Source organism: Dermacentor andersoni, chromosome 1 (assembly GCF_023375885.2).
Source record: "Dermacentor andersoni chromosome 1, qqDerAnde1_hic_scaffold, whole genome shotgun sequence".
Taxonomy (NCBI): domain Eukaryota; kingdom Metazoa; phylum Arthropoda; class Arachnida; order Ixodida; family Ixodidae; genus Dermacentor; species Dermacentor andersoni.
The window spans coordinates 349,124,637-349,138,758 of NC_092814.1; the positions used below are offsets into that span (position 1 = coordinate 349,124,637).

Sequence of the window (14,122 nt, forward strand, 5' to 3'; positions counted from 1 at the left end):
TTCTGTTCTGGTTCTTACATTTGAAAGGGAGAAAATGAAAAATAAAAATGAAGCTAAAATATTGCAGTTTACGACGAGTCTTGTCGCACACATAGCCGAAACAACCAGTGCTGCCGGCGCGAACAGCGATGCGCGTGGTGCAGTTTGCACCGTCATCGCAAGGTATACATATAGATTCGCCCGCGCGGGACCATGCGATGACGGTGCAAACTGCACCACGCGCATAGCTGTTCGCGCGGACTGCACTGGTTGTTTCGGCGATCTGTGCGACAAGACTCGTCGTAAACTGCAATATTTTAGCTTCATTTTTATTTATCATTTTTCTCCATAACAAGTGTAAGAACCAGGACAGAAGCGAAATTATCTCACTAGAGATGGATCTCGTAGTGCGGCCTAACCGGATGTGCGCGCCTGTCAATTGTGATGACTGGACGGTGCGCACGATATCTTCATTTATGCTTGGGCCACGCGCTCTGCTGTTCAACTTTCATTTGACGCTGATAGTACCTTACTTAGGTATCGTTGTGTAGAGGAAAGAAACGATTACACAGACTCATGCACGCATCGCGTCCACCACGGTTGTCGCGCCACGTTTGTGTACCGAGCTTTTCTATCTTTTGTTTCTATCTCGCCGCCCATACGTGCGCCGTAAATCACAGGACGCGGACGCATTCTGCGCATATGCTTTCCTCGGGGTGCTCCTGGTGGAGGAAATCGCGTAGCCTCAGCAGGAAGCGGAACCGAGACCAGGTGCCGTTGATCCACAAGGGGTCGCACATAGTGGATCTGCGGACATAGATGACGTCGTACACGGCCACGCCCACCCATATGTCCGTAGTTGCGGGAGTCCAGGCGTCGCAAATCTGCGCAAGGTATGTCCACGCGCTTTACTCGAAACTCTTTTATCCCTCAGACGTCTCCTATGATGAGGCCAGAGTTGACTGTTCTGTACGCAGCTGTCTGCCTGTTGTTGTCATATCTCTATGGAGGGCGATTTTTAAGCATGTGCAGCCTTCTCCTTCGCTTGTGTTAGAAATTATTATTGTTATTTACTGGCGTCGCCGCGACACAACTGTTGCCTCGTTTCAACGAGATTGAACAGTTCAACGTCGCAAGTCAACAAAGGATCTGTCAGAGACGCCCTCTATTCATCATCATCATCATCAGCCTGGCTACGCCCACTGCAGTGCAAGCGCCTCTCCCATACTTCTCCAACTACCGCGGTCATGTGCTAATCATGGCCATGTTGTCCCTGCAAACTTCCTAATCTCGTGCGCCCACCTAACTTTCTGCCGCCCCTTGCTATGCTTCCCTTCTCTTGGAATCCAGTCCGTAACCCTAATGACCATCGGTTATCTTCCCTCCTCATTACATGCCCTGCCCATGCCGATTTCTTTTTTTTTTATTTCAACTAAGATGTCATTAACTCGGGTTTGTTCCCTCACCCAATCTGCTCTCTATTATCCTTTAACGTTACACCCATCATTCTTCTTTCCATAGCTCGTTGCGTCGTCCTCAATTTAAGTAGAACCCTTTTCGTTAGCCTGCAGGTTTCTGCCCCGTAGGTGAGTGCTGGTAAGACAAAGATGTTACACACTTTTGAAGGATAATGGCGACCTGCTGTTCATGATCTGAGAATGCCTGCCCAACGAACCCCAGCCCATTCTTAATCTTCTGATTATTTCATGTTGAATTCCAATGGCGGAGTCGGAGCAGCCGACGGACTCCGCGAGCGAGCACTCGACTCTGGCATAGAGCGACGCCTCCAAATCCGCGAGTGGAACACAACCTGCGCCGCCGGAGCAAGGCGGAAACGGAACTTATATCGCCGAGTTACCCAGGATACCTTGCGTGTTGTCATTTCCTTCCGCTGTTTGCTCCCAGCACCGCCGCGCCGGTCACTTGTCTCTTCAGCTCAGCGCCGTTCACCTGTTGTTTCTTCAAAAGTGCGAAATGGATATCTCGGCAAGCGTGCAGCGGCTTTTGCTTCCTATGGTGAGCACACAGGATGCGGACAAACATGGTAGGTCTCTTCGCAACTTGAACACTGTGCTGTAAGTTCAATGGAACGCACGTGTTGCGTGGAGCAATTGTCTGTTGACGCTACATTTCAGTTGCGTAGTAGCTTTACTGCTGATGTGTTCGTTTCACTCAAACGCATTGCATCGGTCATTGTATTGTGCATTTTCCTGTGTGTCCGTCGTGGTGCAGAAGTTATCTAGCCTTATATGTCGCGAAGAAGCAATGAAGTAGTGTCACGTGCCTGATAATTTGTCTCCCACGAAATTTTAGCGGAGGGATCAGTGCGAGTGCATATTCTGCTGCCGAATGGAGTTGTGCTGTTATGTAGGTCAGGACGGTAAGTGCATCCAATTTTCAAATCAGTCTCAGTGCCACAGAAATCTACATATTGCTTTTCCTGAAGCGTCACTGTCCATTTCAGGCCAGAAGGACCGTACGGTAATTTTAATTAACAGCCACCTGGTCAGGAACGTTGCATCATGCTAAGCGTGTGTAATGTAGTCAAGAATGTGCACCATGTGTTGAGCAAATATTGAACTTGCGTGGCACTGTGCACGTTTATATTACGCTATTATTCGAAATTTCGTGTTGAGATGAGGTAGCGCAGCAAACACCGAGTTATTTTGTTAAGCTGTGTTAGGAAGCCTGACATGGCTTAATTATTTGCTTACGTAGTTGCATGAAATGCGCGTGGTGGTTCAATGTACTGCAACATGTCACAGAGTACAACTTCGTAATGGTTATGTCGCTTCATATATGCCACCTTTATGAATCCAGGGCAATGAATAATGTTGCATTTGGTTTTTCCATCAACAGTGCCGGAAAAGAGCCGAAAGAATGAGAAACAATGTGAGTTCATTTATGATGACATATTATTTATTTATTGATAGTGTTAGCCGAAAGGCCGATACAGGATGCAGAAATCATAAAATAAGCTTCAAGATATCGCTGCAAACACGAGCACTACACAAATCTAACCAGCACATACAATTGCTTAATGCAGCTGTAACACCTCTACAACTACCTCATGCACTATTTGTTTGCAGGTACACGCTGCGAATGGACAGCCGGGGGAAACAAAGCTGCTATTTGATTATTATGAGCAATACTTTGCTGAGATTGGACCGTTGAAAAAAATTCAAAAATAAAAAGCTAATGTTCAGCCAAATTGCAGCACAGTGAGTCCGTACATGACGACATATTATTTATTTATTGATACTGTTAGCCCAAAGGCCGATACAGGATGGAGAAATCATACAATAAGCTTCAAAAGATCGCTGCAAGCACGAGCACTACACAAATCAAAACAGCACATACAATCGTTTAATGCAGCTGTAACACCTCTACAACTACCTCATGCACTTTTTGTTTGCAGGTACAGGCTGTGAATGGACAACCGGGGAAACAAAGCTGCTATTTGATTATTATGAGCAGTACTTTGCTGAGATTGGACAGTTGAAAGAAATTCAAAAATAAAAAGCTAATGTTCAGCCAAATTGCAGCACAGTGAGTCCATTTATGACGACATATTATTTATTTATTGATAGTGTTAGCAGAAAGGCCGATACAGGATGGAGAAATCATACAATAAGCTTCAAAAGATCGCTCGCAAGCACGAGCACTACACAAATCAAAACAGCACATACAATCGTTTAATGCAGCTGTAACACCTCATGCACTTTTTGTTTGCAGGTACAGGCTGTGAATGGACAGCCGGGGAAACAAAGCTGCTATTTGATTATTATGAGCAGTACTTTGCTGAGATTGGGCCGTTGAAAAAATTCAAAAATAAAAAGCTAATGTTCAGCCAAATTGCAGCACAGTGAGTCCATTTATGACGACATATTATTTATTTATTGATACTGTTAGCCCAAAGGCCGATACAGGATGGAGAAATCATACAATAAGCTTCAAAAGATCGCTGCAAACACGAGCACTACACAAATCTAACCAGCACATACAATTGCTTAATGCAGCTGTAACACCTCTACAACTACCTCATGCACTATTTGTTTGCAGGTACACGCTGCGAATGGACAGCCGGGGAAACAAAGCTGCTATTTGATTAGTATGAGCAGTACTTTGCTGAGATTGGGCCGTTGAAAGAAATTCAAAAATAAAAAGCTAATGTTCAGCCAAATTGCAGCACAGTGAGTCCATTTATGACGACATATTATTTTTTTATTGATACTGTTAGCCCAAAGGCCGATACAGGATGGAGAAATCATACAATAAGCTTCAAAAGATCGCTGCAAACACGAGCACTACACAAATCTAACCAGCACATACAATCGTTTAATGCAGCTGTAACACCTCTACAACTACCTCATGCACTTTTTGTTTGCAGGTACAGGCTGTGAATGGACAGCCGGGGAAACAAAGCTGCTATTTGATTATTATGAGCAGTACTTTGCTGAGATTGGGCCGTTGAAAAAATTCAAAAATAAAAAGCTAATGTTCAGCCAAATTGCAGCACAGTGAGTCCATTTATGACGACATATTATTTATTTATTGATACTGTTAGCCCAAAGGCCGATACAGGATGGAGAAAGCATACAATAAGCTTCAAAAGATCGCTGCAAACACGAGCACTACACAAATCTAACCAGCACATACAATTGCTTAATGCAGCTGTAACACCTCTACAACTACCTCATGCACTATTTGTTTGCAGGTACACGCTGCGAATGGACAGCCGGGGAAACAAAGCTGCTATTTGATTAGTATGAGCAGTACTTTGCTGAGATTGGGCCGTTGAAAAAATACAAAAATAAAAAGCTGATGTTCAGCCAAATTGCAGCTCAGTGAGTCCATTTATGACGACATATTATTTATTTATTGATACTGTTAGCCCAAAGGCCGATACAGGATGGAGAAATCATAAAATAAGCTTCAAAAGATCGCTGCAAACACGAGTACTACACAAATCAAACCAGCACATACAATCGCTTAATGCAGCTGTAACACCTCTACAACTACCTCATGCACTTTTTGTTTGCAGGTACAGGCTGTGAATGGACAGCCGGGGAAACAAAACTGCTATTTGATTATTATGAGCAGTACTTTGCTGAGACTGGGCCGTTGAAAAAATTCAAAAATAAAAAGCTAATGTTCAGCCAAATTGCAGCACAGTGAGTCCATTTATGATGACATATTATTTATTTATTGATAGTGTTAGCCGAAAGGCCGATACAGGATGGAGAAATCATACAATAAGCTTCAAAAGATCGCTGCAAACACGAGCACTACACAAATCTAACCAGCAGATACAATTGCTTAATGCAGCTGTAACACCTCTACAACTACCTCATGCACTATTTGTTTGCAGGTACACGCTGCGAATGGACAGCCGGGGAAACAAAGCTGCTATTTGATTATTATGAGCAGTACTTTGCTGAGATTGGACAGTTGAAAGAAATTCAAAAATAAAAAGCTAATGTTCAGCCAAATTGCAGCACAGTGAGTCCATTTATGACGACATATTATTTTTTTATTGATACTGTTAGCCCAAAGGCCGATACAGGATGGAGAAATCATACAATAAGCTTCAAAAGATCGCTGCAAACACGAGCACTACACAAATCTAACCAGCACATACAATTGCTTAATGCAGCTGTAACACCTCTACAACTACCTCATGCACTATTTGTTTGCAGGTACACGCTGCGAATGGACAGCCGGGGAAACAAAGCTGCTATTTGATTATTATGAGCAGTACTTTGCTGAGATTGGGCCGTTGAAAAAATACAAAAATAAAAAGCTGATGTTCAGCCAAATTGCAGCTCAGTGAGTCCATTTATGACGACATATTATTTATTTATTGATACTGTTAGCCCAAAGGCCGATACAGGATGGAGAAATCATAAAATAAGCTTCAAAAGATCGCTGCAAACACGAGTACTACACAAATCAAACCAGCACATACAATCGTTTAATGCAGCTGTAACACCTCTACAACTACCTCATGCACTATTTGTTTGCAGGTACACGCTGCGAATGGACAGCCGGGGAAACAAAGCTGCTATTTGATTATTATGAGCAGTACTTTGCTGAGATTGGGCCGTTGAAAAAATACAAAAATAAAAAGCTGATGTTCAGCCAAATTGCAGCACAGTGAGTCCATTTATGATGACATATTATTTATTTATTGATAGTGTTAGCCGAAAGGCCGATACAGGATGGAGAAATCATACAATAAGCTTCAAAAGATCGCTGCAAACACGAGCACTACACAAATCTAACCAGCACATACAATTGCTTAATGCAGCTGTAACACCTCTACAACTACCTCATGCACTATTTGTTTGCAGGTACACGCTGCGAATGGACAGCCGGGGAAACAAAGCTGCTATTTCATTATTATGAGCAATACTTTGCTGAGATTGGACAGTTGAAAAAAATTCAAAAATAAAAAGCTAATGTTCAGCCAAATTGCAGCAAAGTGAGTCCATTTATGATGACAGATTATTTATTTATTGATACTGTTAGCCCAAAGGCCGATACAGGATGGAGAAATCATAAAATAAGCTTCAAAAGATCGCTGCAAGCACGAGCACTACACAAATCAAAACAGCACATACAATCGTTTAATGCAGCTGTAACACCTCTACAACTACCTCATGCACTTTTTGTTTGCAGGTACAGGCTGTGAATGGACAGCCGGGGAAACAAAGCTGCTATTTGATTATTATGAGCAGTACTTTGCTGAGATTGGGCCGTTGAAAAAATTCAAAAATAAAAAGCTAATGTTCAGCGAAATTGCAGCACAGTGAGTCCATTTATGATGACATATTATTTATTTATTGATAGTGTTAGCCCAAAGGCCGATACAGGATGGAGAAATCATACAATAAGCTTCAAAAGATCGCTGCAAACACGAGCACTACACAAATCTAACCAGCACATACAATTGCTTAATGCAGCTGTAACACCTCTACAACTACCTCATGCACTATTTGTTTGCAGGTACACGATGCGAATGGACAGCCGGGGAAACAAAGCTGCTATTTGATTACTATGAGCAGTACTTTGCTGAGATTGGGCCGTTGAAAAAATTGAAAAATAAAAAGCTAATGGTCAGCCAGATTGCAGCACAGTGAGTCCATTTATGACGACATATTATTTATTTATTGATACTGTTAGCCCAAAGGCCGATACAGGATGGAGAAATCATAAAATAAGCTTCAAAAGATCGCTGCAAACACGAGCACTACACAAATCAAACCAGCACATACAATCGCTTAATGCAGCTGTAACACCTCTACAACTACCTCATGCACTTTTTGTTTGCAGGTACAGGCTGTGAATGGACAGCCGGGGAAACAAAGCTGCTATTTGATTATCATGAGCAGTACTTTGCTGAGATTGGGCCGTTGAAAAAATTCAAAAATAAAAAGCTAATGTTCAGCCAGATTGCAGCACAGTGAGTCCATTTATGATGACATATTATTTATTTATTGATAGTGTTAGCAGAAAGGCCGATACAGGATGGAGAAATCATAAAATAAGCTTCAAAAGATCGCTGCAAGCACGAGCACTACACAAATCAAAACAGCACATACAATCGTTTAATGCAGCTGTAACACCACTACAACTACCTCATGCACTTTTTGTTTGCAGGTACAGGCTGTGAATGGACAGCCGGGGAAACAAAGCTGCTATTTGATTATTATGAGCAGTACTTTGCTGAGATTGGACAGTTGAAAGAAATTCAAAAATGAAAAGCTAATGTTCAGCCAAATTGCAGCACAGTGAGTCCATTTATGATGACATATTATTTATTTATTGATACTGTTAGCCCAACGGCCGATACAGGATGGAAAAATCATAAAATAAGCTTCAAAAGATCGCTGCAAGCACGAGCACTACACAAATCAAAACAGCACATACAATCGTTTAATGCAGCTGTAACACCTCTACAACTACATCATGCACTTTTTGTTTGCAGGTACAGGCTGTGAATGGACAGCCGGGGAAACAAAGCTGCTATTTGATTATTATGAGCAGTACTTTGCTGAGATTGGACAGTTGAAAGAAATTCAAAAATAAAAAGCTAATGTTCAGCCAAATTGCAGCACAGTGAGTCCATTTATGACGACATATAATTTATTTATTGATACTGTTAGCCCAAAGGCCGATACAGGATGGAGAAATCATACAATTAGCTTCAAAAGATCGCTGCAAACACGAGCACTACACAAATCAAACCAGCACATACAATCGCGTAATGCAGCTGTAACACCTCTACAACTACCTCATGCACTACTTGTTTGCAGGTACACGCTGCGAATGGACAGCCGGGGAAACAAAGCTGCTATTTGATTATTATGAGCAGTACTTTGCTGAGATTGGGCCGTTGAAAAAATTCAAAAATAAAAAGCTAATGTTCAGCCAAAGTGCAGCACAGTGAGTCCATTTATGATGACATATTATTTATTTATTGATAGTGTTAGCAGAAAGGCCGATACAGGATGGAGAAATCATAAAATAAGCTTCAAAAGATCGCTGCAAGCACGAGCACTACACAAATCAAAACAGCACATACAATCGTTTAATGCAGCTGTAACACCTCTACAACTACCTCATGCACTTTTTGTTTGCAGGTACAGGCTGTGAATGGACAGCCGGGGAAACAAAGCTGCTATTTGATTATTATGAGCAGTACTTTGCTGAGATTGGACAGTTGAAAGAAATTCAAAAATAAAAAGCTAATGTTCAGCCAAATTGCAGCACAGTGAGTCCATTTATGATGACATATTATTTATTTATTGATACTGTTAGCCCAAAGGCCGATACAGGATGGAAAAATCATAAAATAAGCTTCAAAAGATCGCTGCAAGCACGAGCACTACACAAATCAAAACAGCACATACAATCGTTTAATGCAGCTGTAACACCTCTACAACTACCTCATGCACTTTTTGTTTGCAGGTACAGGCTGTGAATGGACAGCCGGGGAAACAAAGCTGCTATTTGATTATTATGAGCAGTACTTTGCTGAGATTGGACAGTTGAAAGAAATTCAAAAATAAAAAGCTAATGTTCAGCCAAATTGCAGCACAGTGAGTCCATTTATGACGACATATAATTTATTTATTAATACTGTTAGCCCAAAGGCCGATACAGGATGGAGAAATCATACAATAAGCTTCAAAAGATCGCTGCAAACACGAGCACTACACAAATCAAACCAGCACATACAATCGCTTAATGCAGCTGTAACACCTCTACAACTACCTCATGCACTACTTGTTTGCAGGTACACGCTGCGAATGGACAGCCGGGGAAACAAAGCTGCTATTTGATTATTATGAGCAGTACTTTGCTGAGATTGGGCCGTTGAAAAAATTCAAAAATAAAAAGCTAATGTTCAGCGAAATTGCAGCACAGTGAGTCCATTTATGATGACATATTATTTATTTATTGATACTGTTAGCCCAAAGGCCGATACAGGATGGAGAAATCATAAAATAAGCTTCAAAAGATCGCTGCAAGCACGAGCACTACACAAATCAAAACAGCACATACAATCGTTTAATGCAGCTGTAACACCTCTACAACTACCTCATGCACTTTTTGTTTGCAGGTACAGGCTGTGAATGGACAGCCGGGGAAACAAAGCTACTATTTGATCATTATGAGCAGTACACTGCTGAGATTGGACAGTTGAAAGAAATTCAAAAATAAAAAGCTGATGTTCAGCCGTATTGCAGCCAATATTACAGAGGCACTCGGAGTTCTAAAAACCGGTGAGCAGTGCTGCAGCCGCTGTAAAACTGTCATGCGTAGAAAAAGAAGCGCTACAGCTCAAACAACAAATCCGGGAATTCCCCGTGTGAAGTGCCTTTCGAAGATGAAGTAGCCAGAATACGCTGGCTAGACGACAGCCTCGAGCCCGAAGAGCTGAGGGACAGCTCTGGCGTTGTTGCTGTCAAGAGGCCAGCCAGCCAGGCGTCGGCCTGCCAGGCTTCGGCCAGCCCAGCATCAGACAGCCAGGAGTCTGCAAGCCTAGCGCCGAGCCAAGCATTGACAAAGGTGCCTATACCCAAAAAGCCTCAGCCCTCACGTTCCAGAATGCTGGAGATGAAGGTTTTCTTCAAAGAAATGAGCAAAATTCAAGAGAAAAAGAAAAAAAAACGAGCTTTGTTAAGAATTGTTAAGCGAGCTTGTTAAGGCAAGAATACAAGGAACGTATTCGGCAAGAAAAAGCAAAACAACATTAAGAAAAATCAGGCTTCTAAGCCGTGCTCTTGGCCTTGAAGAGGAATAAAAAAATTCCAGTGCCCGACAATATCGGCTTGTTCAAATGAAAGTGTACAGTGCCAAACATGTCTTAGTGTATTTAAAGGCGTAGTACACATACCGCAGCCCCCAACTACTGCATGGACTTTATTTCGATGCACCAGCTCCAATACAGCGTCGGAGCTAGTGGTTCTCATGTTTACATCCAAGTAATTACGGACCAGGCAGGATTCCGTAAAGGCTACTCAACAATAGACCATATTCACACTATCAATCAGGTGATAGAGAAATGTGCGGAATATAACCAACCCTTATATATAGCTTTCATTGATTACGAGAAAGCGGTTCCATAATTACTAATGGCATAATTCCATAATGCCTCCATGACTGCTGAGGTTTCGACAGAAACCTCAGCACCTGGGGATCTTTAGCGTGCACCTAAATCTAAGTACACGGGTGTTTTCGCATTTCGCCTCCATCGAAATGCGGCCTACATGGCCGGGATTCGATCCCGCGACCTCGTGCTCAGCAGCCCAACACCATAGCCACTGAGCAACCACGGCGGGTGGCAGTCATGGAGGAATTACGGAATCAGGGCGTAGACGAGCCGTATGTAAAAGTACTGAAAGATATCTATGGCAGCTCCACAGCCACCGTAGTCTTCCATAAAGAAAGCAGCAAAGTCCCAATAAAGAAAGGCGTCAGGCAGGGAGATACGATCTCTCCAATGCTATTCACAGCGTGTTTACAGGAGGTATTCAGAGACCTGGATTGCGAAGAATTGGGGATAAGAGTTAATGGAGAATACCTTAGTAACTTGCGATTCGCTGATGATATTGCCTTGTTTAGTAACTCAGGGGACCAACTGCAATGCATGCTCACTGACTTGGAAAGGCAAAGCAGATGAGTGGGTCTAAAAATTAATCTGCAGAAATCTAAAGTAATGTTTAACAGTCTCGGAAGAGAACAGCAATTTACAATAGGTAGCGAGGCACTGGAAGTGGTAAGAGAATACATCTACTTACGGCAGGTAGTGACCGCGGATCCAGATCATGAGACTGAAATAATCAGAAGAATAAGAATGGGCTGGGTTGCGTGTGGCAGGCATTCTCAGATTATGAACAGCAGGTTGCCATTATCCCTCAAGAGAAAAGTGTATAACAGCTGTGTCTTACCAGTACTCACCTACGGGGCAGACACCTGGAGGCTTACGAAAATGGTTCTACTTAAATTGAGGACGACGCAACGAGCTATGGAAAGAATGATGGGTGTAACGTTAAGGGATAAGAAAAGAGCAGATTGGGTGAGGGAACAACTGCGAGTTAATAACACCTTAGTTGAAATCAAGAAAAAGAAATGGGCATGGGCAGGACATGTAATGAGGATGGAAGATAGCCGATGGTCATTAAGGGTTACGGACTGGATTCCAAGAGAAGCGTAGCAGGGGGCGGCAGAAAGTTAGGCGGGCGGATGAGATTAAGAAGTTTGCAGGGACGACATGGCCACAATTAGTACATGACCGGGGTAGTTGAAGTATAGGATAGGCCTTTGCTCTGCAGTGGGCGTAACCAGGCTGATGATGATGATGAATTACAGGGCTACAAAGAATGTCATACCATCATTGCATGATTACGCGTGAAGCCTAGTGCTGTCATTAAAGTGGCTTTTGGTGTTTTGGAGCTAAAGGAAAACTACAGTTTGGAGCAGGATGGTTTAGTGACCACAGTTTTTCTACAGGAGCTTTGCCAAGACTTTCGTGCACTTAATTTCTCCAAGCCTGCGCAGTGCTCCCTCTTCACCGGATTTGTCAATATGATTAGCACTGCAATTCTGCCACTGAGCGTCATTGGGTACTTGTTCATTATCATCATCATCTGGCTCTACATCACCATACTCAATGCACAAGTTGTGGAAAACACAGCAGCTTATGATAAACTTATTGAGCCAGGGAATAGTGCGGAGCTCAAGATACATCAGCTGTCTGAAGCGCTTTTTGAGGGTGCTAAATGCATTTTCGATGAGGACTCTTGTGGCTGAAAACGTATAATTAAATTGTTTTTGCTGCTTTGTTAAAGCACCATAATCCCTGTAGGGTGTCAACAGGTGTTCCAGCAGTGGATACGCTGCGTCCCCTAAAAGATGGTAAGACCCCTGACATACTGCAGATATTTTCTTTGAAAGTGGCGACAAGCTGAACACATGCGAATCATGCATTTTGCTTGAGCTTCCAATGAATGTATCCAGGAAGCGCTTTTTGTCATCGCAGACGGCCTGTAGTGTGAGTGAAAGGTAGTGGTGCCTGTTACAATATGTCGAAGCAACCTTCTCCGGGCACTGTATCTTGACCTACGACCCATCTATGCAACCAACAACATCAGGCATTCCAGACACCTGCAAGCAAGTCATACACTTGTATTGACCGATATCATCCATGTCTGAACATAAGATGAGCATTTGCAAGGAGTTTTAACAGGAAATACTGGTGCTCATACCCATTAACTCCCGTTAACAGCATACCCTTCATGGCACAGCACCATTTATTTTAAGTTAAAGAAACAAAATACAAACCAAATGCAACTTTGAGAAGTACTGAAGGCAGCATACACTGCCGTGCACACAACATATTACATGTTTTTTTACTATCGACTTCTCTTTTTACTATGACAAAATGGGAGAGAAAATAAAACAAACCCCGTGTATCTTCCCTTAATCGAATTGAAGCAGGTAATGAGAATTTGCTTGCCAAAGCATACATGGTCTATATCGCATTGTACGCCCGGAAATCTAAACAGACATCTACTATTGTGGGTGATGACAAAGCATGCAGCATCATTCCTAAGCAAGGAATTGGCTGTGATCCCAAGAGATACTTTTAGGCTGAATGTTTCGACCACCACTGGTATAAATTCTGAGTGTTATCATCACAAGCTATCACGTTTTCTTGAAGGTCCAGCATTATATAGCTTGAAATAGCAAACAATAAAACGTGCGCAGTGATATTGCGATATGAATAAAACTTGGCTGGCCGATATTCATTGCTTCTTATAGGTAAAGAAAATCAAAACAAACCTTCTCAAAACTTCTAGTGAGGTTCTCCAGGTCAGCAGGCAATTTTATCAACGACTGTCCCAGAGTCAGGAGGAAGTCGGCTATTCTATGAAGGATTCAGTAAATAGAGCTTTCCAACAAGTCGAACCCGCTGGCCACATTTCTCATGCACGTTTTGTTGGCCGCGTACCTGCGCAGTGGGATTACACGCATCCGAAAAGGCAGCTTCAGACTACAGTGCACTACAAGCAACAAGCTCGTAGTCAAATGCGTTTTTATGCAGGCATCCGACTCTTTCGCGTTTCATTTATCGTTCGTAATTTGGCAGGTGCATAGAAAAAAGGCGAGAACTAACCAGATAAAAGACAAGATATGCTTTTCCGCAGATTTCGCTGGAACCCTTCCATGTGTGCCCGAAGGGCACATTGACGACGCGGCAAAGTCGACGATCAACTTTTCCGCCAAAGGTCGAGATAGCCTGAAGTGCCTTCGTAACTGCACAAAAAAAGAAACAGAAACGAAAGCACCACAGCGTGTTAAACCATGAGTATGCTGCTTTCCTTTTTTTTTTCCTTACCTCATCGTCCGAGTACTGCCGCACGACGTCCTCGATGAAGCCGACTACTTTAGGCCTCTTTGCGGGAATGCGAAACATCCTGTCGAATTCCCGCTCGTAAGCGGCAGTTTCAGCGTCTCTGTCACTATCCGAGCAATCGCTCGTGTCGGAACTTGAGCTTTCCGACTCGGAGCTGTCGCTTTCGAGTAGCAGAAGCAATGCCGCACGCTTTGCCGAACCAGCCGAGCCGTTCAT

At 42.8% G+C, this 14,122-nt stretch overlaps 1 pseudogene; it reads right to left on the reverse strand.

Moving 5' to 3' along the window:
- Nucleotides 1-653: 653 nt before the first annotated feature.
- LOC126516572 (putative nuclease HARBI1) lies at nucleotides 654-14,122 on the reverse strand (annotated as a pseudogene).